The sequence below is a fragment of the Artibeus jamaicensis genome, unplaced genomic scaffold (genome assembly GCF_021234435.1).
Source record: "Artibeus jamaicensis isolate MK-2021 breed Jamaican fruit bat unplaced genomic scaffold, CSHL_Jam_final contig_311, whole genome shotgun sequence".
Lineage (NCBI taxonomy): Eukaryota > Metazoa > Chordata > Mammalia > Chiroptera > Phyllostomidae > Artibeus > Artibeus jamaicensis.
The window spans coordinates 8,025,901-8,052,342 of NW_026521717.1; the positions used below are offsets into that span (position 1 = coordinate 8,025,901).

At 37.0% G+C, this 26,442-nt stretch overlaps 1 protein-coding gene across 1 annotated transcript in view; it reads right to left on the reverse strand.

Moving 5' to 3' along the window:
• Positions 1-26,442, reverse strand: part of HECW1 (HECT, C2 and WW domain containing E3 ubiquitin protein ligase 1) — a 675,231-nt gene that overhangs the window by 163,576 nt on the left and 485,213 nt on the right. The window lies entirely within an intron of this gene.

Sequence of the window (26,442 nt, forward strand, 5' to 3'; positions counted from 1 at the left end):
TCTTCCAGTGTGGCTGAACAGTGATATCTTAATTAGTGTCCAGTGTATTTTATGGTATTTTAAATTTGTATTGCAGGTTCCCATGATACTTTACAAGGAATCACTTCTCTTAGGACTCACACAGGGACAATACCTATGGAGCAAACCAAGGTAGTTCCTTGATTAGCTATGATAGTCAGGAGTGGAGGTGGGCAAGGAGAGCTCCTGAAAGACTTCTGTGGGCCCATGACATTTTGGAAGTCATAGAAAAAAAGAAGAATGAGGAATATCTCTTGAGAAATATGCCTGATGAAAAATGTATTAGGCATGCTGGACATAAAGAAATTCTGACATCCAGAACACATGAGAGTTTCCCAAGTTGTTTTCAGCATAGGCCTAAATTTCTGTTTAATTACAGTTCATGCATTCTGACCCTTTTTTACAATTTCCAACTCCAATATGGTAAATTATTCCAATAAGTTTATAGATAAATAGGACTTATTTTGATCAAATAAATGTTATAATTGGCTTCTGTGACACTAAAAATTTTGAATATTATAAATACTATAGCCAAGATTCATTCTATTGCATGCATGTTTCAAAGATTTAAAAAAAATTCTTGAAGTGATACAGCATAAATCTGGGATACTTAGGTTTTAAATTATTAAAACCTTAAACTGGGATATTTAAGTTTTAAATTATTTAATTTTTTCTTTCATTTGTATGTTGGAATCCTAAAGTCCAATGTAAGAGTGTTAGGAGGTTGAGCCTTTAGGACGTGATTAGGTCATGAGGGCAGAGCCTTCATGCATGAGATCAGTGCCCCAGTTTCTTTTTCCATGTGAGAATATGAGTGTTTGCAACCTGAAAGATGGCCCTCACTCTAATTATGGTAGCACTGTGATTTTGGACTTCCAGTCTCCAGACTGAGAGCAGTTAATTTTCTGCTGTTTATAAGTCACCCAGTTGGTAGTATTTTGCTATAACAAGCCCCAAATGACTAAGACATACATCGTCTACCACTAATCTTCAAAAGAATAATACTTAGTTATCCCTCTTGGATCCTCACCTTCAGGTTCAAGTTGTTATCAGCTTCCATTGTTTTTCAATTCACAGTATCACCACAAGCTCCTCCCTCCCCTCCATCCATGCTGTACCTTCATCCATACAATTAGATCAATATAACAGTCTTCTACATAGACCCCTCTGCCCTTCTCTTATACCTCACCTCCAGCGTAGCCATTTTCCACAGAGCAGCCCAAGTGGTCACTAAAAACACGAATGCACCTATCTTTCATTCCTGCTAAAACCTTTTTTATTTATTTATATTTATTGTTGACATTATTGCAAAAGTCCCCATTTCTTCCCTCCTTTATTTCCACTTCCATTCTGTTGGTGTTTTCTTTAGCTGTGTAGAAGCCTTTGAATTTATCTATCTTTAGTTTATTTTTGTGTTGGTGTAAGTCAGTGTTTGAGTTTTATTTGCATGTAGCTGTCCAGATCTTGCAACACCATTTGTTGAAGAGGCTATTTTTACTACATTTTGTGCTCCTTTCCATTTGTTGAATATTTATTGACCATAGAGACATGGGTTTATTTCTGGACTCTCTATCCAATTACATTGGTCTATATGTGTTCTTATGCCAGTACCAGACTGTTTTGATTACAGCGGCTTTGTGAAATAGTTTGATATTAGGTATTGTGATTCCTCCTACTTTATTCTTCTTTCTCAAAATTGCTGAGGCTATATGAGTTCGTTAATAGTTCAGCATAAATTTTTTTCTTTTCTAATTTAAAAATTTATTTTTAATTATTATTCAAGTACAGTTGTCCTCATTTTGCCCACCACATAAATTTTTGATATGTTTGTTCTGTATCTACAATGTCATTGGTATTTTAATAGGGTTTGTATTGAATCTACAAATTGCTTTGGGTAGTGTGGACATTATGATGATGTAATTCTTCCAACCCATAAATATGGCATAGGCTTCCATTTATTTGTATCTTCCTTAATTTATTTATTCAGTGTTGTGTAGTTTTCTGAGTACAGGTTTTTTACTTAGGTTTATTCCTGGATACATTCTTGTTGCTATAGCAAATGGGATTTTTTCCTATTTGTTTCTGATATTTTATTGTTGGTGTGCAAAATGTCTTCAATTTCTGAGTACTGAAACTGAAGGTCCAAGAAAATGCTTGTATTCCACTGTTTTTGCAAATTCACTTATTAGGTCAATTGTGTTTTTTGATAGAATCTATAAGGTTTTCTATGTATGCTATCTTGTCATCTGCAACAATGACAGTTTTACTTCCTCCTTTTCAATTTGGATGTTTTTTATTTCTTTTTCTTCTCTGATTTCTGTGGCTAGGACTTTTAATATTATGTTGAATAGTAGTGGTGAAAGAGAATATCTTTGTTTTTTTCCTGATCTTAGTGGAAAAGCTTTTATATTTGCCCATTCAATACAGGGTGCCTGTAGGTTTCTCATATATGGTGTTTGTTATGTTGATATATGCCCCCTGTACTCCCGCTTTGGAGAGTATTTTTTTAAGTCAAATTGGTGCTCTACATTATCAAATTCTTTTTCTGCATCTATTGATATGATAATATGACTTTTGTCTTTCCTTTTGTTTTTGTGATGTATTACATTTATTGATACAAATATTGTACCTTCCTTGCATCCCTCAGATGAGTCCTATTTGATCATGGGTATGATAATCTTAATATATTGCTCAATGCAGTTTGCTAATATTTTGTTGATGATTTTAGCATCTATGTTCTTCAGTGATATTGGTCTGTAGTTTTCTCTTTGTTGAGTCTTTCAGTGAATTTCTATGGTATGAGTTGTAATGTCTCCTCTTTTATTTCTGATTTTATTTATTGGAGTTCATTTTTCTTTTCTTTGATGAGTCTGGTTAAAGGCGTTTTTATTTTGTTTATCTTTTCAAAGAACCAGGTCCTGGATTTATTGATGCTTTGAATTGATCTTTTAGTCTGTATGTCATTTAATCTGCTCTGACCTATGTCATTTCCTTCCATCTACTGCTCTGGGCTTTGTTCATCATTGTTCCTCCAATTGTTGTAGATGTAGACTTAGGTTGTTTATTTGAATTGTTTCTATCTTTTTTAGGTAGGCCTATATCAACATGAACTTCCCTAACAGAACTGCTTTCACTGTGTCCCATAAGTTTTGGACTCTTTTGTGTTCATTTTCATTTGTTTCCAGAAACATTTTTATTTCTTCCCTGATCTCATTATTACCCTATTCCTTGTTTAATAGTATGCTATTGTCTGTATAAATTGGAATGTTTTTGAGTTTTTTCCTTGAGGTTGGTTTCTAGTTGCAGATTCTTGTGGTCCAAGAAAATGCATGATATGATTTCAATTCTCTTGAATTTGTTGAGGCTTGTTTTTTGTCCTATCATGTGATGTATCTCTGAAAAATTCATTTGCATTTGAAAAGGATGTGTATGTTGCTTCTTGGGGATAAAAGTTTCTATATATATCAGTTAAGTTCACTTGACCTAGTGTATCATTCAGTGCCGCATACACTTGACATTTTTTTTTGGAAGACCCATCCCTTTTTGACAGTGGGGTGTAAAATCCCCTACTATAAGTGTGTTTCTATCTTTATCTCTCCTGAAGTCCTCCAAGACTTTCCTTCTATATTTGGGTGTTCCTATGTTGGTGCATATTTATTTACAGTGTTTATGTCTTTTTAATGCCTTCTTCCCTTGAGTATTATGAACTGTCCTTCAGTGTCTCCTTTTATGAGTTTTGTTTTGAAGTCTATTTTGTCTTGTATAAGTATTGCTATGCTGGCTTTTTTGCCTGGTTCATTTGCTTGGAATAGTTTTTCCCAATGCTTCACTTTCAGTCTGTATAGGTCTTTTTTCCTGAGGTGGGTCCCTTGTAGACAAGATATGTGTCAGTCATGTTTTCTTATTCATTCAGCAGAACTATGTCTTTTTTTCCCCTGCGTCTTTTTAAAAAATTTAATTATTATTCAAGTACATTTTGCTGCCTATTTCTCTGATCCCAGCCCACCCCATCCTGTGCTCCCTCTTTTTATTGAAACATTTCATCATTTTACATTTAAGGTTATTATTGATAGGTTCTTTTTTAAATTTTAATTAATTTTATTTAGTTATTTTTCAAGTACAGTTTTTTGTCTATTTCTCCCATCCGAGCCTCCCCCACCCCTTGCTCCCCACCTCCCTCCCTTTTCCTCCCCCCTTAGTTCTCCTCCCTGTGTCCCTCCTATTTGTTCCTCCAAATCCCTCCCCCTATTTCCCTTTAACTTCCCTTCTGGTCACTGTCTCCTTGTTCTCTATTTCAGTGTATTTGTTTTTTTTTTTTTTCCTGCTTGCTTGTTTGTTTTGTTGTTTAGCTTCCTGTTAAAGGTGAGATCATATGGTATTTGTCTTTCAACGCCTGGCCTATTTTACTCAGCATAATGCTTTCTAGTTCCATCCATGTTGTTGTAAAGGGTAGTAGCTTCTTCTTTGTCTCTGCAGCATAGAATTCCATTGTGTATATGTACCACAATTTTTTGATCCATTCATTTACTGATGGGCACCTAAGTTGCTTCCAACTCTTGCCTATTGTAAATTGTGCTGCTATGAACATTGTGGTGCATAGGTTTTTTGATACTGATGTTTTAGGATTCTTAGTATACAATCCTAGCAGTAAAATTGTTTGGTCAAAAGGCAGGTCGATTTTTATTTTTCTGAGAAAAATTCCATACTGTCTTCCATAATGGTTGTACCAGTCTGCAATCCCACCACCAGTGAACTAAGGTCCCATGTTCCCCACAACCTCTCCAACATTTGTTGTTTGTTGCTTTGTTTATGATAGCCATTCTGACTGGTGTAAAGTGGTATCTCATTGTGGTTTTAATTTGCATATCTCTGATAGATAACGATATTGAGCATCTCTTCATGTGTCTCTGGATATTCTGTATGTCCTCTTTGGAGAAGTGTCTGTTCAAGTCCTTTTCCCATTTTTTAATTGGGTTAGATGTCTTCTTAGAGTGGAGTCGTGCAAGTTCTTTGTATATTTTAAAGATTAAACCTTTGTCTGAGGTATCATTGGCAAATATGTTTTCCCATACAGTTGGTTGTCTTGCTAATTTAATACTGTTTTCATTAGTCATGCAGAAGCTTTTATTTTGATGAGGTCCCATATCTTTAATCTTTCCTTTACATTTCTTGCTCTAGGGGACATATCGGTAAAAATGTTGCTGCGTGAAATATCTGAGATTTTCTTGCCAATGTTCTCCTCTAAGACTTTAATGGTGTCACGGCTTACATTTAAGTCTTTTATCCACCTTGAATTTATTTTGGTGTATGGTGTAAGTTGGGGCTCAAGTTTCATTTTTTTGCACATAGCTGTCCAGTTCTCCCAACACCATTTGTTGAAGAGGCTATCTTTGCCCCATTTTATGTTACTGCCCCTTTTGTCGAATATTCATTGACTGTAGAGAGTTGGGTTGATTTCTGGGCCCTCAGTTCTCTTCCATTGGTCTATGTGCCTGTTTTTATGCCACTACCAGGCTGTTTTGATTACAGTGGCCTTGTAATACAGTTTGATATCAGGTATTGTGATCCCTCCTACTTTGTTCTTTTTTCTCAAAAGGGCAGCTGCTATTCGGGGTCGTTTATGGTTCCACATAAATTTTTTTTCAAAGATGTGTTTTTTTTTAAGACTTTTATTTATTTATTTATTTATCTTTAGATAGGGGAAGAGAAGAAGAGAGGGAGAGAAACATCAATGTATGGTTGCCTTTTGTGCATCCCCTGCTGGGAACTGACCTGCAGGGAACCGGTTTGCAAACCAGGAATATGCCCTGACTGGGAATCAAACTGTGATCCTCTGGTTCACAGGCCTGTGCTTAATCCACTGAGCTACACCAGCCAGGGCTAAATTTTTGAAGTGTTTGTTCTATGTCTGTGAAATATGCCATTGGTACTTTAATAGCTATTGCATTGAATGTGTATATTACTTTGGGTAGTATGGACATTTTGATGATGTTAATTCTTCCAATCCATGAACATGGTATATGTTTCCATTTGTTTGTGTCTTCCCTGATTTCTTTCTGCAGTGTTGTGTAGTTTTCTGCATACAGGTCTTTCACCTCCTTGGTTAGGTTCATTCCCAGATATTTTATTTTCCTTTTTGCTATATTGAATGGGATTTTTTCCTTGATTTCTGCTTCTGCTGATTCATTGTTAGTATACAAAAATGCCTTTGATTTGTGGATATTGACTTTGTATCTTGAAGTTTTGCCAAATTCATTAATTAGTTTGAGCAGTTTTTGGGTAGAGTCTATAGGATTTTCCGTGTACACTATCATGTCATCTGCAAACAGTGACAGTTTTGTTTCCTCCTTTTCTATTTGGATGTCTTTTATTTCCTTTTCCTGCCTGATCGCTGTGGCCAAAACTTCCAAAACTATATTGAATAGAAGTGGTGAAAACTATATTGAATAGAAGTGGTGAAAGTGGACATCCTTGTCTTGTTCCTATCTTAGTGGAAAAGCTTAATTTTTTTCCCATTGAGTATGATATTGGCTGTAGGTCTCTCATATATGGCCTTTATTGTTTTGAGAAATGCTCCCTGTATTCCCACTTTGCTGAGTGTTTTTATCATAAATGGGTGTTGTACCTTATCAAAAGCTTTTTCCGCGTCTATTGATATGATCATGTGGTTTTTTTCTTTGCTTTTGTTTATGTGATGAATTACATTTACTGATTTGTGAATGTTGAACCATCCTTGCACCTCTGGGATGAATCCCAGTTGGTCATGGTGTATAATCTTTTGGATATATTGTTGGATGCGATTTGACAATATTTTGTTGAGGATTTTAGTGTCTATGTTCATCAGCGATATTGGCCTGAAGTTTTCTTTCTTTGTTGTATCTCTATCTGATTTTGGAATTAGGATGATGCGGGCTTCATAAAAGGAGTTTGGGAGTTTTCCATGCTTTTGGATTTTTTGGAATAGTCTGTGAAGAATAGGGATAAGCTCTTCCTTAAATGCTTTGTAGAATTCTCCTGTGAACCCATCTGTTCCGGGGCTTTTGTGTGATGGGAATTTTTTGATTACTGCTTCAATTTCTTTTGCTGTTATTGGTCTATTCAGGTTTTCTACTTCCTTTTCATTGAGTTTTGGGAGATTATATTTTTCTAGAAATGTGTCCATTTCCCCTAGGTTCTCAAAATTGTTGGCATACAGTTCTTCAAAGTAATTTCTTACAATCCTTTCTATTTCTGTGGTATCAGTTGTAATCTCTCCTGTTTCATTTCTGATTGTGTTTATTTGTGTCTGTTCCCTTCTTTTCTTGATGAGCCTACTTAAAGGCTTGTCTATTTTGTTTATCTTTTCAAAGAACCAACTCCTGGATTCATTGATCCTTAAAATTGTGCTTTTAGTTTCTATGTCATTTAATTCTTCTCTAATGTTGGTTATTTCCTTCCTTCTGCTTGCTCTGGGCTGTCTTTGTTGTTCCTCGAGTTCTTGCAGGCGTAGAGTTAGGTTGTTTGTTTGAAATGATTCTATATTTTTTAGGTAGGCCTGTATTGCTATAAACTTCCCTCTCAGGACTGCCTTTGCTGTATCCCATAAGTTTTGGGTTGTTGTGAGATCATTTTCATTTGTTTCCAGAAACTTTTTTATTTCTTCCCTAATTTCATTCTTGACCTATTTGTTGTTTAATAGCATACCATTCAGTCTCCATGATTTTGGGTGCTTTGGGTTTTTTCCTTTGGGGTTGGGTTCCATTTTCAGTCCCTTGTGGTCAGAGAAAATGCTTGGTATGATTTCAATATTCTTGAATTTGTTGAGGCTCGTTTTGTGTCCTATCATGTTTTCTATCTTTGAAAATGTTCCATGTGCATTTGAGAAGAATGCGTATTTAGCTTCTTTGGGGTGAAGAGCACTGTATATATCAGTTAGGTCCTTTCATCTAGTGTATTGTTTAATGCTGCAATGTCTTTGTTAATATTTTGTTTGGAAGATCTGTCCATTTTGATAGTGGGGTGTTAAAATCCCCCCACAATAATTGTGTTGCTGTCTATATCTTCCTTGAATTCCTCGAAATTTTTCTTTATATATTTTGGTGTTCCTATGTTGGGTGCATATACATTTACGGTGTTAATGTCTTCTTGGTGAATTCTTCCCTTGAGTATAATAAAGTGACCTTATGGGTCTCTCTTTATTGCTATTTTTTTGAAGTCAACTTTGTCTGATATGAGAATTGCTACCCCAGCTTTTTTTCTTGTCCATTTGCTTGAAAAATAGGTTCCAGCCTTTCACTTTTAATCTGTGATGGTCTTTTGTCCTGACGTGGGTCTCTTGTAGGCAGCATATGTGTGGGTCATGCTTTGTTATCCATTGAGCTATTCTGTATCTTTTGATTGGAGCATTTAATCCATTTACATTTAAGGTTATTATTGATAGGTAGTTATTCATTGCCATTTTTGTACCTGTGTTCCTCTCTGTCTCTCTCTTTTCCTTCCTTTCCTTAAAGCAGTCCTTTTAGTATTTCTTGTAGAGCTGGCTTGGTGGCAGCATATTCTTTTAGGCTTCTTTTGTCTTGGAAGCTCTTTATTTGGCCTTCTATTTTGACTGAGAGCCTTGCTGGGTAAAGTAGCCTTGGTTGTAGGCCTCTGGTTCTCATTACTTGGAATATATCTTGCCATTCTCTTCTTGCTTGGAGTGTTTCCTTTGAGAAGTCAGTGGCTAACCTTATTGGGGCTCCCTCGTATGTTACTTCTTTTTTCTCCCTTACTGCCTTTAAGATACTCTATTTGTCTTGGAATTTTGCCATTTTGATGATGATGTGTCCAGAAGTGGACCTCCTTGGGTTCCTCCTGATTGGGACTCTGTGTGATTCCTGGATTTGTGTGACTTTTTTCTTTTATCAGATTAGGGAAATTTTCTCTCATTACTCCTTCAAATATATTTTCTATCACTTGTTCTTCTTCTTCTCCTTCTGGTATTCCTATTTTTCGGATATTATTCCATTTCATATTGTCTTGCATTTCTCTTAATCCCTCTTCATTCTTTCTGAGCCTCTTTTCATTTTCTTGCTCTTTCTGTGAGATGCTTTCTACCTTGTCCTCCAACCTGCTTATCCGATCCTTCTCCTCATTTATCCTACTTTTGAAACTTTCTACTGTGTTCTTCAATTCAGAAATTGTGTTCTTCATTTTCTGTTGGCCCTTGCTCATAGTTTCCATTTTTTTTTTCATGTCGATATAGTTTGGGGTGAGATTGTTATAGCTCCCCTGTAGTTTCTGGTAGCTCATTGTGAGCTCTTTGAACTTCCTGATAACCAATGCTTTGAATTCAGTATCTGATAGTTGACTTGCCTCTATTTCATCTAACATTCTTTCTGAGGGTTCCTCCTTTCCTTTCATTTGGGAATTGTTTCTTTGTTTTCCCATTGTTTGTGAGACTCTTCTTGTTAGCCTCAGCTTCTTAGATTAATCTGTTTTGACACCCTGGGTTTATGGTGTGAACTTATATGGTGGAATGCCTGTGGATTTCAGTGGTGCAGTTTCTTTCGGTTATCCTGTGGTTCTCTGCTTCCACCTACTCAAATATGCAGCAATTTTTGGCTTCTCTCCTACAGAAAAGTGCAATTTGTCTCTCTGACTCTACTATTGGGAGGCCTCTTCTATGGTTCTAGCTCTGGTCTTTTCATATTTTCAAGTTGATTGTGACTCGTGGGTAAAAGAAAGAAAAGAAAAGGAAAGAAATAAAAGGAAGAAAGAGAAAAAATGTAGGGGAATGAAGAAAGAGCAATAAGTTTAGAAAGAAAAGGAGAAGAAATAAAACAGGAAATCTGGGAAAAGAGGACAAAAGTATGGAAAGATGAAACGGTAATAAAATTTAAGAGAAATAACAGATTACTTTAAAAAAGCAAAAAGATCAAGAAAAGGAACGGAAAAAGAAAGAAAAGTAAAAAAAAGAATAAAAATAAAATAAAGTAAAATTTAAAAAAAAGCAAGAAACAAAAAACAAACAAACGAACAAAAATCCCCCGAAAACAACAACAAAAAAGGAAACATCACTTGTTGGTTTCAAACTAGCTGAACCGGTTTTTCTGTTTGCAATTGGCTGAGGATCAATCATTGAGATTTTTTCCGCCAGCCCCTCTCAGGGTCCAGACACTTGGTGCCTCTCCCTAGCTCCCTACAATGGGGAACTAGGACTTCCTCACAGTGCTCCCCACCCAGGGTTTATTACCATGGGCTGGTTTGCAGTGTTTGCGGGCACCTGCACTGGTCCAGTTGCCTGGTTCCCTGGGACTTGAGCACAGATCTGCCCCCGTTCTGTGCAGAAGCTCTAGGCCCTCTGCCCAATCTTGGGTTTGCTGCTGTGGAGCAGACCAGGCTGTTGTGTCTATTAGATTCAGAGCCCCATGCTGTACCTCTCAGTTCTCCTGGGCTGGCAACCACCGAGTCCTCGGTGGGGGCCCTTTGTCCTCACCACCCTCTCCACAAACTCTATCAAGCAAGTCTCTCCTGGCACCCCACCTTGCTTGGCTGGAAAGGGGGGTGGGGTTGAGGGTCTCAGCTCTTTCCCCAGGACCCCTCAGCACCTGGGGCTTCCAGTTAGTTCGAGGGGGATGGACTGGAATCTGGGAGCCAATCTGAGGGCTGGGTGCCGACCTAGAAACTCTGTTCGCTGGTCATGGCACGCTGAGTGGTATGTATCCCTCCTGCTCCTGTGTTTGTCTGGGTCTCCTGGCCAACCTCAGCTGAAAAATCCTAGGGATGGAGCAGCACTGCACCAGGCGTTGGACCCCCAAACTGTGTGCAGGCTGAAATCCCCTCTGCTCCCCTCTGGGTGGGCCACTTGGCAGGTCCCAGCAGAAAAATCCTAGGGAGGGAGCTTTCCAGGTGCTGAACGTTGGCCCAGGCGCCATCAGGCACTCGCCCAGATACACTAGTCCCCCAAATTGTGCGCAGGCTGAAATCCCTTCCACACCTCTTTGCCTGGGCCACTTGGCCAGCCCAGCTGAAAAATCCCAGGGAGGGAGCCGTTCGGGCAGGGGCTGAAGGCTGTCCCAGGTGCTGTTGGGCACTCGCCACTGGTCGCTGGTCCCCCAACCATGCACCGGTGGAATCCCTGCTCTTTTTCTTTGCTCCGTCCCCGAGACTAATGTACCACTGCTGTCTCCCTACCGTCTGGTTCCTCCGTGACTGTCGAGGTTTCTGGTCCCTTATTTTCATATATGCTTGGCAACTGCTGGCTTGCTGGCTTCTCCTTGGATCGGACAGGTTTCTCTCCCTTTTGTACTAGGAACTGGTACCTGCTCCATCCTACTCCATTGCCATCTTGAAAGCCTCGGGTATTCTTTCTTTACCACCCCATTTTAGGTGACTCTTTTTGTTTGTTTCTGCATCTCAGGATACTCTGCTTTGCCAGATTCTCTGGGGTGGATTTCCGTGGTAGGAGTTTCATGGGACTCAATGGTGCATTCCTTTTGACCTTGCCTGGATGCTCTAGGGTAGCCCTTTCTTCCATTTGTGTGGGCTCTCTTGTGCTTGGCCTTTACTTGATGGGTTTTTTGTTTGTGTGTTCTCCTCTCCACTGTGATTTCTGGTAGTCTACTCCTGCCCTGTCATTTTGAAGCATCCTTAGCACAGTTTTGCTTCCAAAGTTCCTATCAGCTAAGATTCTGTTTTCCAGTTTGTTCTTCAGAAGATCAGCTAAGTGGCCCAGTTGAGTGTATGAGCAAGTTGGCTCAGCTCTGACCTACATTACTTTCATCTTTTTCTCCCAAATTAAACTTGCTCTGTTGAGTATTATTATTAAATCAGATCATGCTTCTTGCTCCACTTTCCTACCTCAGTTTTTAGACTATTTACCCAAGTTTTTAGAGTCTTTAATCATTTTTAAATAAAATTTACTTTGATGAAAATCCCCACTGTAAAATTTCACTAGTGTCCCTGTCCATCCCAAAGCCTTACTGGCCTTTATTAACTTTTCACTTATATCAAGACTCATTTGCCCTAGGGCCTTTGCACACCCTCTCCCTGTTCCTCACCTCGCAACTTAGAGAAAATTTCTTCTCATCTTTCAGGTTTCAATTTAGTGCCACCAATCTAGAAAAGCCTTTCCTGTGTTCTTTTTCAAGGATAAGACCTCTTCCTCTGCATCAGTATATTATCCACTATCACTGAGTTCTGATGACATCTATTATGACTCTTAACATATTTGGTGGCTATATATTTGACTTAAAATGTATCTGTCATCTTTCTTCCTTAATAGATTATGAATACCATGAGAATAATACCTATGTGTGTTTTGCTTGCTATTAAATATACATACATAGCCCTAGCAAGGTCTTGATCCAAAATAGTTGAATAATATAAGCAGTAGTTAAGAGAAAGAAAGAATGGATAAGGACTATTACCATGATCCTTAATGGTAACAGATATCATTAACCTCTGGGTTTTCTGGCTTCATCTTCACTCTCAATGTGTGGGTTCCTTATGATTCACTACTAAAAACAGTTTTCTGAGGACTCATTCTCTGCCCTCTAACCCAGCAGGTGGCCTTGTGGATGCAAGACAGTGGATCCATGGTACTCTGAGAATAGCAGTGATTGAATAAGGGTCATTGACCACACTGGGCATCACAGAGGATGCATTAAGTTTTTTTTTTTCTGGACAGGATCATGAGGAGACATGCTTCTGTTTTCAATTCTTGGACTTTTAAAATGGGGCTGACTCACACTCACATTATATCCAAGAACAGGTAAAGGTCCAGTGATAAAAAACAGTTCCCACCTTTCTAGTTTCCTTAAGCCTGACCTCCTGAAGAGCAAGTTTTTTCTCTTGTCATTTTGCCTTTTAAATGGAATGGCCTATTAATTTCTGATATCACTGTAGGTCAAATGTTTTTGGTAACATATTTGGAATCTCAACCTGAGATGCTCAAGTCCTTTAAGGTTCATTAAATACTTGAAAATATATGCAAAAGTTTATGTTCATATGTGGGGGAAGTCTATAATAGTTATCAAATTCTCAAAGAAGTCCATAATTTTGAAAGGTTATTACTTTCTATACTAGATAATTTCCATGGCTTTTTCCAATTCCGACATACCCTCACTCCAAGTTCCCACCATACCTGGAAAGTCATAATTGTCCAAATCCACATTGCAACAAAACTTTTAAGATTTCTGGGATTTTTAAATAATGTAATATATAATAAGGCTGAAAAGTTTACTTCTCCTTGGGAAAAAACTATACTTTTTTACATGAGGACTACATTGTATTTACTGTTCAAATCATTTAAATAATGTAAATGGGACTCTAGTGCCTTCGGTGAATTCAAATTCCTTTAAAAAATAAACAGTGAACTAACTGTTTAGTGGTGAATTAAGGGACATAATATTCAAGAGGTGAAATATTTTAGAAACTTTTTTGTTTTTTAAAATATAATCTTTACTGTATTTTTTCACTACCAATTAATCTCCTTATGCCTCCCCTACCCCCAGCAATCACCACACTGGTGTCCATGTCCATGAGTCCTTTTTCTTTTTTGCTCAATAACTATATCATTTAACATCCCTCCTCCCATTAGTTGTCATCCTGCTTTACACTTGAGTCTGTTCCTATTTTCTTGTTAGTTCAGTTTGTTCATTACATTTCACATATGGGTGAAATCACATAGTATTTGTCTTTCTCTGACTGGCTTATTTCACTTAGCATAATTTTCTCCAGGTCCATCCATATTGTCACAAAGGATAAAACTTTCTTTTTTTCTATGACTGATAGTATTCCATTGTGTAAGTATCCCATAGTTGTTTTATCCAGTCATCAACTGATGGATGTTTAGCATGCTTCTGTATCTTGGATGTTGTAAATAACACTTTAATGAACATAGGGGTACTTATGTTCTTTAAATTAATGTTTTGGGTTCCTTAGGAGGTAGTTCCAGAAGTGGGACCTCTGGGTCAAAGGGAAGTTCCTTTTTTACTTTTTTTTGAGGTCTCTCCATACTGCTTTCCACAGTGGCTGCACCAATCTGCATTCCTACCAAAAGTACAAAAGTGTTCCTCTTTCCTCCATCCTCACCAGCACTTGTTTGTTGATTCATTGATAACAGTCATTCTGAAAGATGTGAGATGGTATTCCATTGTGGTTTTAATTAACATTTATCTGATGATTAAATGATATTGAGTATCTTTTTTATATGCCTACTGGCCATCTGTATGTCCTCTTTGGAGAAGTGTCTATTCAGGTCCTGGAATCATTTTTTATTGTTTTTTTTTTTTTTGATGCTCAGTTTTGTGAGTTCTTTAGAAGTTTTGGTTATTAATTCCTTATCAGAAGTATCAGTAAATATGTTCTCCTATCATGTTCATCATCATTTTATTTTGTTAATACTTTTCTTTGTCATATAAAAACTTTTTAGTTTGGTGTAGTTCCATTTGTTTATTTTCTCATTTGTTTCCCTTGTCTTGGGAGATATTCAGATAAAATATTGTTGTGAGCAATGTCTGAGATTTTGCTGCCTATGTTTTCTTCTGGGATTTTTATAGTTTAGGGTCTAAAATTTAAGTCTTTGATCCATTTTGAATTTATTCTTGTGTGTGGTGTAAAAGTTGGTCTTTTTTTTTTGTAATTTTACTGTTGGTCTAATGTATCTGTCCAATTTTCCCAACACCAATTATTGAGTAAACTATCTCTAGCCCATACTATGTGCTTACATTCTCTGTTGAATATTAATTGGCTATAAACTGACAGTAACCAGAGGGGAGAAAGGAAGAGGATAATGGAGGGAAAAAGAGGAAGGGTCATCTAGGAATATGTATAAAGGATCCATAGAGAAAGACAACGGGGGGTTTGAAGGTAGGGCAAGGGAGAGTAATGGGGAGAAATATGATTGAATAGCAATGAAAAATAAATACAAGAAAAAACAAAAGTAGGTTTACAGTTGTTTTATGGAAATTAATAAAATAAAAATGTGTGGTCTTACTTCTGGGCTCGCTATTTTGTTTCATTGATCTGTGTATCTATTTTTATGCCAGTACCATGCTGTTTTGATTACTATGGACTTATGGTATAGTTCAACATTAGGTACCATGATTCCTCCAACTTTGTCCTTTTTTTCTCAGGATTGTTGTTGCTGTGTGTGGCATTTTGTGGTTACATATAAATATTTGTTCTAGTTCTGTGAAATACATCATTGGAATCTTGAAAGAAATTGCATTCAATCTATAGATTATTGCAAGCCAGGCAGTGAAAAAAATACCATATGATCTCACCTATAAGTGGAACTTAATCAACAAAACAAACATGCAAGTAAAATATAACCAGAGACATTGAAATAAAGAATAAACTGACAGTAACAAGAGGTGAGGAAGGAAAAAGGTAACAAGAGGGGAGGAGGGAAAAGGGTAACAAGGGAAAGAAGGGGAAGGGTCATCAAGAAACATGTATAAAGGACCCATGGACAAAGCCAAATGAGGGTAGAATTAAAAGTGGAAGGTCGAAGTGGGTGGGGCAGAGGAACATGAGGAAGGGGAAATGAAGAGAATTGTATTTGAACAACAACAACAACAACAAGAATATGACTCTATAGATAGGTTTTGGCAGTATGGGCATTTTAATGATGCTAATTCTTCCCATCCATGAACACAGCATGTGCTTCCATTTATTTGTATCTTCTTCAGTTTCTTTCTTCAGTCTTAGAATTTTCCAAGTCCGGGTCTTTTACATTCTTGGTTAGATTTATTTCTAGATATTTTATTCTTTTTGTAGCAATTGTATATGTGATTGCTTAATTTCTTTTTCTGTTAGTTTGAAATTGGCATATAAAATACAATTAATTTCCAGATATTAATTTTGGTATCCTGCTATTTTGCTGAATTCATTTATCAGTTCTAGTAGTTTCTTGGTGGATTCTTTGAGTCTCTATGTACAGTGTCATGTCACTTGCAAATAATGACAGTTTTACTTCTTTCTTTCCAATTTACATCCCTTTTATTTCTTCCTATTGTCTGATTCCTGTGGCTAGGACTTCCAGTACTATTTTGAGTAAGAGAGGTGAAAACGCCATCCCTGTTTTGTTCTCAATCTAAAGGGGAATAATTGTTATTTTTGCCAATTGTGTTTGATGTTGGAAATAGGTTTGTCATATACTGCCCTTTACTATGTTTATGTACCTTCCTTCTAATTTTACTTTTCAGAAAGTTCTTATCATATGGTGGTGCTGAATTTTATCAAATGCTTTTTCTGCATCTATTGATGTAATCATGTGGTTTTTGTTCTCCATTTTGTTTATGCGATATATCACATTTATTAATTTGCAAATATACCAACCTTTCATCCCTGGAATAAATCCCACTTAGTTATGGTGTATGATTTTTTGATGCATTGTTATATTAGGTTTGCTAATATTTTGTTCACAATTTTAGTGTCTATGATCATCAGGGATATTTGCCTATAATTTTCTTTCTTTGTAGTATCTTTCCGTGGTTTTGGAATTAGGATAATGCCAGCCTCATAAAATGATTGTAAGAGGCTTCCCTCTTCTTGAATTTTATAAAAAAGTTTGAGAAAGAGAGGTATTAGTTCTTCTCAAAATGTTTAGTAAAATTCACTTGTAAAGCCATCTGGTTGAGGGCTTTTGTTTGTTGAGAGTTTTTGATTACTGCTTCAATTTCATTAGTTGTAATCTATTCAGATTTTCTGATTCTTACTGATTTAGTTTTGGAATATTATATGTTTCTAGAAATTTATCTATCTTGTCCACATTGTTTAGTTTGGTGGCATATAGTTATTCATAATACTTTTTCTAATCCTTTGTATTACATTATGGTATATTGTTACTTCTTTCTTTCATTTCTGATTTTATTTATTTGAGTCTTTTCTCTTTTTTTCTTGATGAATATCATCAAAGATTTGTCAACTATGTTTATTTTTTCAAATAACTAGCTGTTGGATTCATTGATCTTTCGTATCATTTTTTTAGACAAATTTCACTTATTTCTGCTCTGATCTTTATTATTTTCTTTCTACTAATCATTTGGGCTTTGTTTGTTGTTCTTTCTCAACTTCCTTTAATTATGAAATTATATTGTTTATTTGAGCTTTATCTTTTTTCTTTCAGATAGGCCTGTAATGTTATGAATTTCTCTCTTAAGATTGCTTTCCCAGTGTCCCACATACATTTGACTATTGTGTCTTGATTTTCATTTGTTTCCAGATATCTTTTGATTTCTTCCTTAATCTTGCCTTTGACTAATTCATTATTTAATAACATGTTATTTAGCTTCCATGGCTTTGTGTATTTTTTAAATTAAATTTATTTTTTTCTATTTATTTTCATTGGTATTCAGGTACAGTTCTCTATCTTTTACTCCCATCCCACCCAACCCCCCGCCAGTGTTCTCACCTCCTTTTTTTACCTGCCTCCATAGTTTTTGTCCATGTGTCCTTCATACTTTCCCTACAAACCCTTCCCCCTGTCTGCTGAAATTTTTAGTTTTCTGAGAAATTTCCATACTGTTTTCCATAATGGTTGTACCAGTCTGCAATCCCACCAACAGTGAACTAGGGTCCCCTTTTCCCCACAACCTCTCCAACATTTGTTGTTTGTTAGTTTGTTTATGATGGCCATTCTGAACAGTGTGAAGTGATATCTCATTGTGGTTTTAATTTGCATCTCTCTGATAGCTAGCAATATTGAGCATCTTTTCATGTGTCTCTGGATCCTCTGTATGTCCTCTTTGGAGAAGTGTCTGTTCAAGTCCTTTGCCCACTTTTTAATTGGGTTGCTTGTCTTCTTAGAGTGGAGTAGTGTAAGTTCTTTGTATATTTTGGAGATTAAACCTTTGTCTGAGGTATCTATGCTAAATATGTTTTCACATAGAGTTGGCTGTCTTTTTAATTTAATACTGTTTTCTTTAGCCATGCAGAAGCTTTTTATTTTGATGAGATCCCATTTGTTTATTCTTTCTTTTGTATTCCTTGCTCTAGGGGCAATATCAGTAAAAAAGTTGCTGCGTGCAATATCTGAGATTTTCCTGCTTATGTTCTCCTCTAAAACTTTAATGGTGTCATTACTTATATTTAAAATTTTTATCCACCTTGAATTTATTTTTGTGTATGGTGTAAGTTAGTGCTAAAATTTTATCATTTTGCACACAGCTATCTAGTTCTCCCAACACCATTTGTTGAAGAGGCTATTTTTACTCCATTTTATGTTGCTGTCTCCTTTGTTGAATATTCATTGACCATAGATACTTGGATTTATTTCTGGCTCTCTGTTCTGTTCCACTGGTCCATGTGACTGTTTTTATGTCAGTACCAGGCTGTTTTGGTTACAGTAGCCTTGTAATACAGTTTGATATCAGGTATTGTGATCCCTCCTACTTTGTTCTTCTTTCTCAAAAGAGCAGCTGCTATTCGGGCTCATTTATGATTCCATATAAATTTTTGAAGTGTTTGTTCTATGTCTGTGAAATATGTCATTGCTACTTTAATAGGGATTTCATTGAATCTGTAAATTGCTTTGGGTGGTATGGACATTTTGATGATCTTAGTTCTTCGAATCCATGAAAACGGTATATGTTTCCATGTTTTTGTGTCTTCCTTGATTTCTTTCTTCAGTGTTGTGTAATTTTCTGCATACAGGTTTTTTACCATCTTGGATAGGTTTATTCCTAGGTATTTTTGCTATATCACATGGGATGTTTTTCCTTGATTTCTGCTCCTGCTGTTTTATTGTTGGTATACAAAAATGCCTTTGATTTCTGCATATTGACTTTGTATCCTACTGTTTTGCCAAATTCATTTATTAGGTCCAGCAGTTTTTTGGCAGAGTCTATACGATTTTCTGTGTACACTATCATGTCATCTGCAAACAGTGACAGTTTTGTTTCCTCTTTTCTGTTTTGGATGCCTTTTATTTTATTTTTCCTGTTTGATTACTGTGGCTAAAACTTCCAATACTACATTGAATAGAAGTAGTGAAAGTGGACATCCTTGTCTTGTTCCTGATCTTAGTGGGAAAGTTTTTAGATTTTGCCCATTGAGTATGATGTTGGCTGTAGGTCTCTCATATGTATCCTCTATTATGTTGAGGAATGCTCACTCTATTCTCACTTTGCTGAGTGTTTTTATCATAAATGGATTCTGTTCCTTATCAAAAGCTTTTTCTGCATCTATTGATATGATGATGTAGTTTTTGTCTTTGCTTTTGTTTATGTGATGTATTACATTTACTGATTTGCGAATATTGAACCATCCTTGCACCTCTGGGGTGAATTCCACTTGGTCATGGTATATGATCTTTTTAATGTATTTCTGGATGTGGTTTGACAATATTTTGTTTAGAATTTTAGCGTCTATGTTCATCAGCAATATGGGCCTGCAGTTTTCTTTGTTGTTTTTTTTTTGTTTCTTTATCTGTTTTGCATATCTGGTTTGGGATTAGGATGATACTGTCTTCATAAAAAGAGTGTGTGAGTTTTCCATAATTTGGGGGTTTTTGAAATTGTCTGTAAAGTATAGGGGTAAGCTCTTCCATAAATATTTTTTAGAATTCTCCTGTTAAACCATCTGGTCCTGGGCTTTTGTGTGTCAGGAATTTTTTTTTATTACTGGTTTAATTTTATGTGCTGTTATTGGTCTGTTCAAGCTTTCTGCTTCCTCTTTATTGAGTTTTGGAAGATTGTATTTTTCTAGAAATTTGTCCATTTCACCTAGGTTTTCAAATTTCTTGGCGTAAAGTTCTTCATAGTAATTTCTTACAATGCATTGTATTTCTGTTGTGTCAATTGTAATCTCTCCTCTTTGATATCTGATTGTGTTTATTTGCGTTCTCTCTCTTCTTTTCTTGATGAGCCTGCTTAAAGGCTTGTCAATTTTATTTATGTTTTCAAAATACCAGCTTCTGTATTCATTGATCTTTAGAATAGTCCTTTTAGTCATTGTGCTCTGATCTCAGTTATTTCCTTCTTTCTACTTTCTCTGGGCTGTCTTCATTGTTGTTCCTTGAGTTCTTGTAGGTGTAGGGTTAGGTTGTTTGTTTGAAATGTTTCTATCTTTTTTTAGGTAGGCCTGTATTGCTATGAACTTCTCTCTCAGGAATGTTTTCCCCGTGTCCCGTAAGTTTTGGGTTTTTGTGAATTCATTTTCATTTGTTTCCTGAAACTTTTTGATTTTTTTCCTAATTTTTTCTTGACCCATTCATTGTTTAATAGCATGCTATTCAATCTTCATGATTTTCAGTGTTTTGGGTTTTTTTCTTAGGGGTTGGTTTTCAATTTTATTCCCTTGTGGTCAGAGAAAATTCTTGTTATGATTTTAATTTTCTTCAATTTGTTGAGGCTTGTTTTGTGTCCTAGTATGTGGTCTATCTTTGAAAATGTTCCGTGTGCATTAGAAAAGAATGTGTATTTAGCTTTTATGGGGTGAAGGGCTCTATATACATCAGTTAAATCCATTTCATCTAGGGCATTGTTCAATGCCACAATATCTTTGTTTGGAAGATCTGTCCATTTTTGACAGTGAGGTGTTAAATCCCCTAGCATAATTGTGTTGTTGCCAATAACTCTCTTGAAGTCCTCTAAGATTTTCTTTATATATTTGGTTGCTCCTATGTTGGGTGCATGTATATTTACAATGTTTATGTCTTCTTGGTGGAGTCTTCCCTGAGTATTATAAAGTGACCTTCTGGGTCTCTCTTTATGGCCCTCTTTTTGAAGTCTATTCTGTCTGATATGAGTATTAGTAATCTGGCTTTTTTTTTCCTGTCCATTTGCTAGGAAGATTTGTTTCCAGCCCTCCCCTTTCAGTCTGTGTAGGTATTTCATCCTGATGTAGGTCTGTTGCAGGCAGCATATGTGTGGCTCATGCTTTCTTATCCATTGAGCTATTCTGTATCTTTTGATTGGAGCATTTAATCCACTAAAGTTTAAGGTTATTATTGATAGGTACTTATTCATTGCCATTTTTGTACCTGTGTTTCCCTTTGTGTCTCTCTTTTCCTTCCTTTTCTTAGAGGAATCTCTTTAGCACATGTGGCAGAGCTGGTTTGATGGAGGTGTATTGTTTGAGACTACTTTTGTTTTGGAAGCTCTTTATTTGGCCTTTCATCTTGATTGAGAACCTTGCTAAAGTAGCCTTTGTTGCAGACCTCTGATTATCATTACTTGGAACATTTTTTTCCATTCTCTTTTTCTTGGGGCGTTTCCATTGAGAAATCAGCAGTTAATCTTATTGGGGCTCCCTTGTATGTTACTTTCTTTTTCTCCTTTGCTGCCTTTAAGATTCTCTCTTTGTCTTGGAATTTTGCCATTTTAATTATGATGTGTCTTGAAGTGGGCCTGTTGGGCTCTTCTTTACTGAGGCCCTCTGTGTGTTGTGTGACTTTTTCTCTCATTAAATGAGGAAAGTTTTCCATCATTACTTTTTCAAATAGGTTTTCTTTCCTTTGCTCTTCTTCTTCTCTTTATGGTATCTCTATTATATGGATATTATTTTGTTTCATATTGTATTGCATTTCTATTAATCCCTCTTCATTCTTTCTGAGCCTCTTTTTTTTTCTTGCTCTTTCTGGGTGTTTTTTCTACTTTGTTCTCTAGCTCACTGATCCAGTCTTCTGCATCATTGATCCAGCTTTTGATTCTTTCTCCTGTGTTCTTCAGTTCAGAAATTGTATTCTTTATTTCCTCTTGGCCCTTTTTGTTAGCTTCTATTTCTTTTTTCATGTTCATAGAGTTTGCAGTGAGTTCATTGTAGTTTCCCTGTAGTTTTTAGTAGCTCATTCTGAGCTTATTAAACTTCCTGATAATCATTGCTTTGAACTCCATATCTGATAGTTGAGTTGCCTCTATTTCATTTAGCATTCTTTCTGAGGCTTCCTCCTTTCCTTTGTTTGGGGATTGTTTCTTTGTCTTCCCATTGTTTGTGAGACACTTCTTGTTTGCTTTGGCTTCTTAAATTGATCTGTTCCGGCTCCCTGGGTTCATGGTATAAACTTCTGTGGTAGAATACCTGTGAGATTCAGTGGTGTAGTCTCCTTGATGTCCTGAGCTCACTGGTCTTGGGCTGTCGTTTAAGTTGGTCTGTGTTTGTCCTTGAGTTTTGGATTGTTTTGGGGTCTTTCTTTGGTGGGTCCTTCTCAAAAGTTGGTTAACTGAAGGTCACTCTGTCAACCACCTCTTGTATTTTGTTGTGTTTGTGAGGGCAGGTTTTGTTGAAGCTGTTTCATCTGTGTGTACAAAGTTTTGAGTATTGTGTTTCACTCTTGTTCAGTTGTTTTTACTGGGTAGTTTCTCCACTATTTAGTTGTATTTCAAGATAAATCCTGGATTGAGGTTTGTGTGGTTTCCACTCCCTCCTTCACCTTTTTTTTATATGTTGGTGTTTTTTTGTTGTTATTGTTGGGTTTTCTCTTCAGTGTGTATCCTGGTGTTCACCGCTTCAACCCACTCTTTTCTGTGATCAGTTAGAGTGGAAAGCAAAATGGTTTAAGATAGCAAGAGAGTATTTTATGATATTTACAGTAGCAACCAGTAGAGAAGATATAGCAGATTGTTTGACTTTCACCCAAGTAGACAACCACGTAGCCAGTTTTTCACTCAAGTAGCCACTTTTCACCCAAGTAGCCACTTTTTAGAAAGGATGGAAAGAAGATAAGACTCTTGTTGGGGAGAAAAGGATTGTTAGTTGGATCTAGAAAGCAGTGAGGTTGTGGGAGGTCAGATTCTGAGATAAGGTGAGAATAAAGGATAGTAAATGGGTGTAGTGTGTGAGAGAATAGAGTTAACCACAATAGTAATAGATTTCAGGAAACTGTGAAGTGGGCTAAGATCTGGAGGGGTGTTGTGAAGTATTCACAATTGTATGGAACACCTATTATTTACAATAATATTAGAGCAACAGTCATATGATAGAATCAATGGGATCTCAATAATAAGAATAAGGAGTATAGGTTCTTGAGTAGTGTACCAAAGGGATACAAGTGACGTGAAGGACAATAAATTAGCAATGCACTGTGAAAGAGAGAACAGGGGAAACTTGTCAAATGATACAATATAGCCAAGCAAAGAAGACTATACAGTAAGAGGAGGAATGCAAAATTATATTAAAATAAAAGATGTAAGAAAAATGAAAAAATAACAGTACAAGTATGCAGTAACTTGCAGGTCCTCTATAATAGAAAAGTGAAATTCGTCTAACTCTCAATTGTTGGGATGCCCCCTCTTTGGGTTCAGCTCTGGTCTTTTCGCAGCTCCAGGTTTTTTTGGTCTCACTTGTGGATATTTTTAAAAGTTAAAATATAAGGCAGGAGAAGGGATGAAGAAGAGATAAAATTGGAAAGAAAAGAGGAAGGAATAAAACAAGTAAGGAGGAAAGAGAGGGAGGAGGATGCTGGGAAGATGGCGACGGAGTAGGACTGAGCGGATTCTAGCTCCCGTACTTGTGGGTGAAAATCCTGGCAGATCTATAGAGAAGCAGCACAATAAACCATCGGTTACCCAGCATTTATTAAATTAAAAGACCAGAGATTGTGACAGATGCTGAAACACCAGATGGCGGCAGAGTCAGCTAAGGGAGCTGGCACACACGCAGCCCCTGTGCCACCGCCATAGCAGTGGTCCTGGGAGCCGGGAGTCAGGTACGGAACCAGACACTCCAAGACCCTGTGACCGACCTGGTTGCCAGAGGAGTAAGCTACGGGAGCCGGGACACTGTAGGCCCCTGTGCCACAGCCATAGAGCTGGGCTTGGGTACTGGGGAGTTAGCTACAGGAGCTGGACACTCTAAGCCCCTGTGACAGACCTCCGTGCCAGAGGAGTCAACTATGGGAGCTGGGATATTCTCGGCCCCTGTTCCGCTGCCATAGTGAGGGGACTAAATGCTGAGGAGTCAGGTACAGGAGCCGGGACACTCTTTGCCCCTGTTCCACTGCCATAACAACAGGCCTGGTCTGCATGGAGTCAGCTACGGGAGCTGGGACACACAGCAGTGGTAGGCAACCAGCTTGGGGACAAGTGAGAGGACCAGCCTGAAAGTAGGTGGAGACGGACAACATCAAGATACCTGAAGGACTTTGTACCACCGAACTTCACAGGTATCATACCACAGAAGTTCACACCATAAACCCAGGGAGTCAGAGCAGTTCGATTTTAGAAGCTGAGATTAACAAGAAGAGTCTCAAACAATGGGAAGACAAAGAAATAATCCCCAAACAAAAGAAAAAGCAGAAACTTCAGACAGAATGTTAGATGAAATAGAGGCTAATCAACTATCAGATAGTGAATTCAAAGCACTGGTTATTACTAAGTTCAAAGAACTCAAAATGAGCTCTCAGAAACTACAGGGGAACTACAATAATCTGTCTGCAAACTACATGAACATGGAAAAGAAAATAGAAAATATCAGCAAGGGACAAGAGGAAATGAAGAATACAATTTCCGAATTGAAGAACACAGTAGAAAGTTCCAAAAGTAGGGTAGATGAGACGGAGGATCAGATAAGCAAGTTGGAGGACAAGGTAGAAAGCATCTCACAGAAAGAGCAAGCAAATGAAAAGAGGCTCAGAAAGAATGAAGAGGGATTAAGAGAAATGCAAGACAATATGAAATGTAACAATATCCGAATAATAGGAATACCAGAAGGAGAAGAAGAAGAACAAGGGATAGAAAATGTATTTGAAAGAGTAATGAGAGAAAATTTCCCTAATTTGATAAGAGAAAAAGTCACACAAATCCAGGAATCACAAAGAGTCCCAATCAAGAGGAACCCAAGGAGGTCCACTTCAAGACACATCATCATCAAAGTGGCAAAATTCCAAGACAAAGGGAGAATCTTAAGGCAGCAAGGGAGAAAAAGGAAGTAACATACAAGGGAGCCCCAATAAGGTTAGCTACTGACTTCTCAATGGAAACACTCCAAGCAAGAAGAGAATGGCAACAAATATTCCAAGTAATGAGAATCAGAGGACTACAACCAAGGCTACTTTACCCAGCAAGGCTCTCAATCAAGATAGAAGGCCAAATAAAGAGCTTCCAAGACAAAAGAAGCCTAAAAGAATACGCCTCCAGCAAACCAGCTCTACAAGAAATACTAAAAGGACTGCTTTAAAGGAAGGAAGGAAAAGAGACAGACAGAAAGGAACACAGGTACAAAAATGGCAATGAATAAGTACCTATCAGTAATAACTTTATATGTAAATGGATTAAATGCTCCATTCAAAAGACATAGAATAGCTGAATGGATAAGAATGTATGACCAACACATATGCTGCCTACAAGAGACCCACCTCAGGACAAAAGACTATCGGACTGAAAGTGAAAGGCTGGAAACAAGTTTCCCAAGCAAACGGACAAGAAAAAAAATGCTGGGGTAGCAATTCTCATATCACACAAAATAGACTTCAAAAAGAGGGCCATAAAGAGAGACCCAGAAGGTCACTTCATTATACTCAAGGGAAGAATCCACCAAGAAGACATTAACATTGTAAACATATATGCAGCAAACATAGGGGCACCCAAATATATTAAGAAAATCTTAGAGGACTTCAAGAAAGATATGACAGCAACAATTATAGTAGGCAATTTTAACAGCCCACTATCAAAAATGGAAAGATCTTTGAAACAAAATATCAAAAAAGACATTGCGGCATTAAACAACAACCTAGATGAAATGGAGGTAACTGATATATATAGAGTCCTTCATCCCAAAGAAGCTAAATACACATTCTTTTCAAATGCACATGGAACATTTTCAAAGATCACATGACAGTGCACAAAATAGCCTCAAAGAATTCAAGACAATTGAAATCATACCAAGCATCTTCTCTGACCACAAGGGACTGAAATTGGAATCCAACCCCAAAGGAAAAAAAAAAAGCACCCAATATCATGGAGACTGTATGGTATGCTATTAAACAATGAATGGGTCAAGAATGAAATTAGGGAAGAAATCAAAATGTTTCTGGAAACAAATGAAAATGATCTCACAAGAACCCCAAAGTTATGGGAAATAGCCCAGGCAGTCCTGAGAGGGAAGTTTATAGCAATACAGACCTACCTAAAGAAGATAGAAACATTTCAAACAAACAACCTAACCCTAAGCCTGCAAGAACTCAAGGAACAACAACAAAGATAACCCAGAGCAAGCAGAAGGAAGGAAATAACCAAGATTAGAGCAGAATTAAATGACATAGAAACTAAAAGCACAATTCTAAGGATCAATAAATCCAGCAGTTGGTTCTTTGAGAAGATAAACAAAATAGACAAGCCTTTAAGTACGCTCATCGAGAAGAGAAGAGAGTGGATAAAATTGAACACAATCAGAAATGATAGAGGAGAGATTACAACTGATACCACAGAAATAGAAGGAATGGTAAGAAATTACTATGAAGAACTGTATGCCGAGAAATTTGAAAACCTAGGGGAAATGGACACATTTCTGAAAAATACA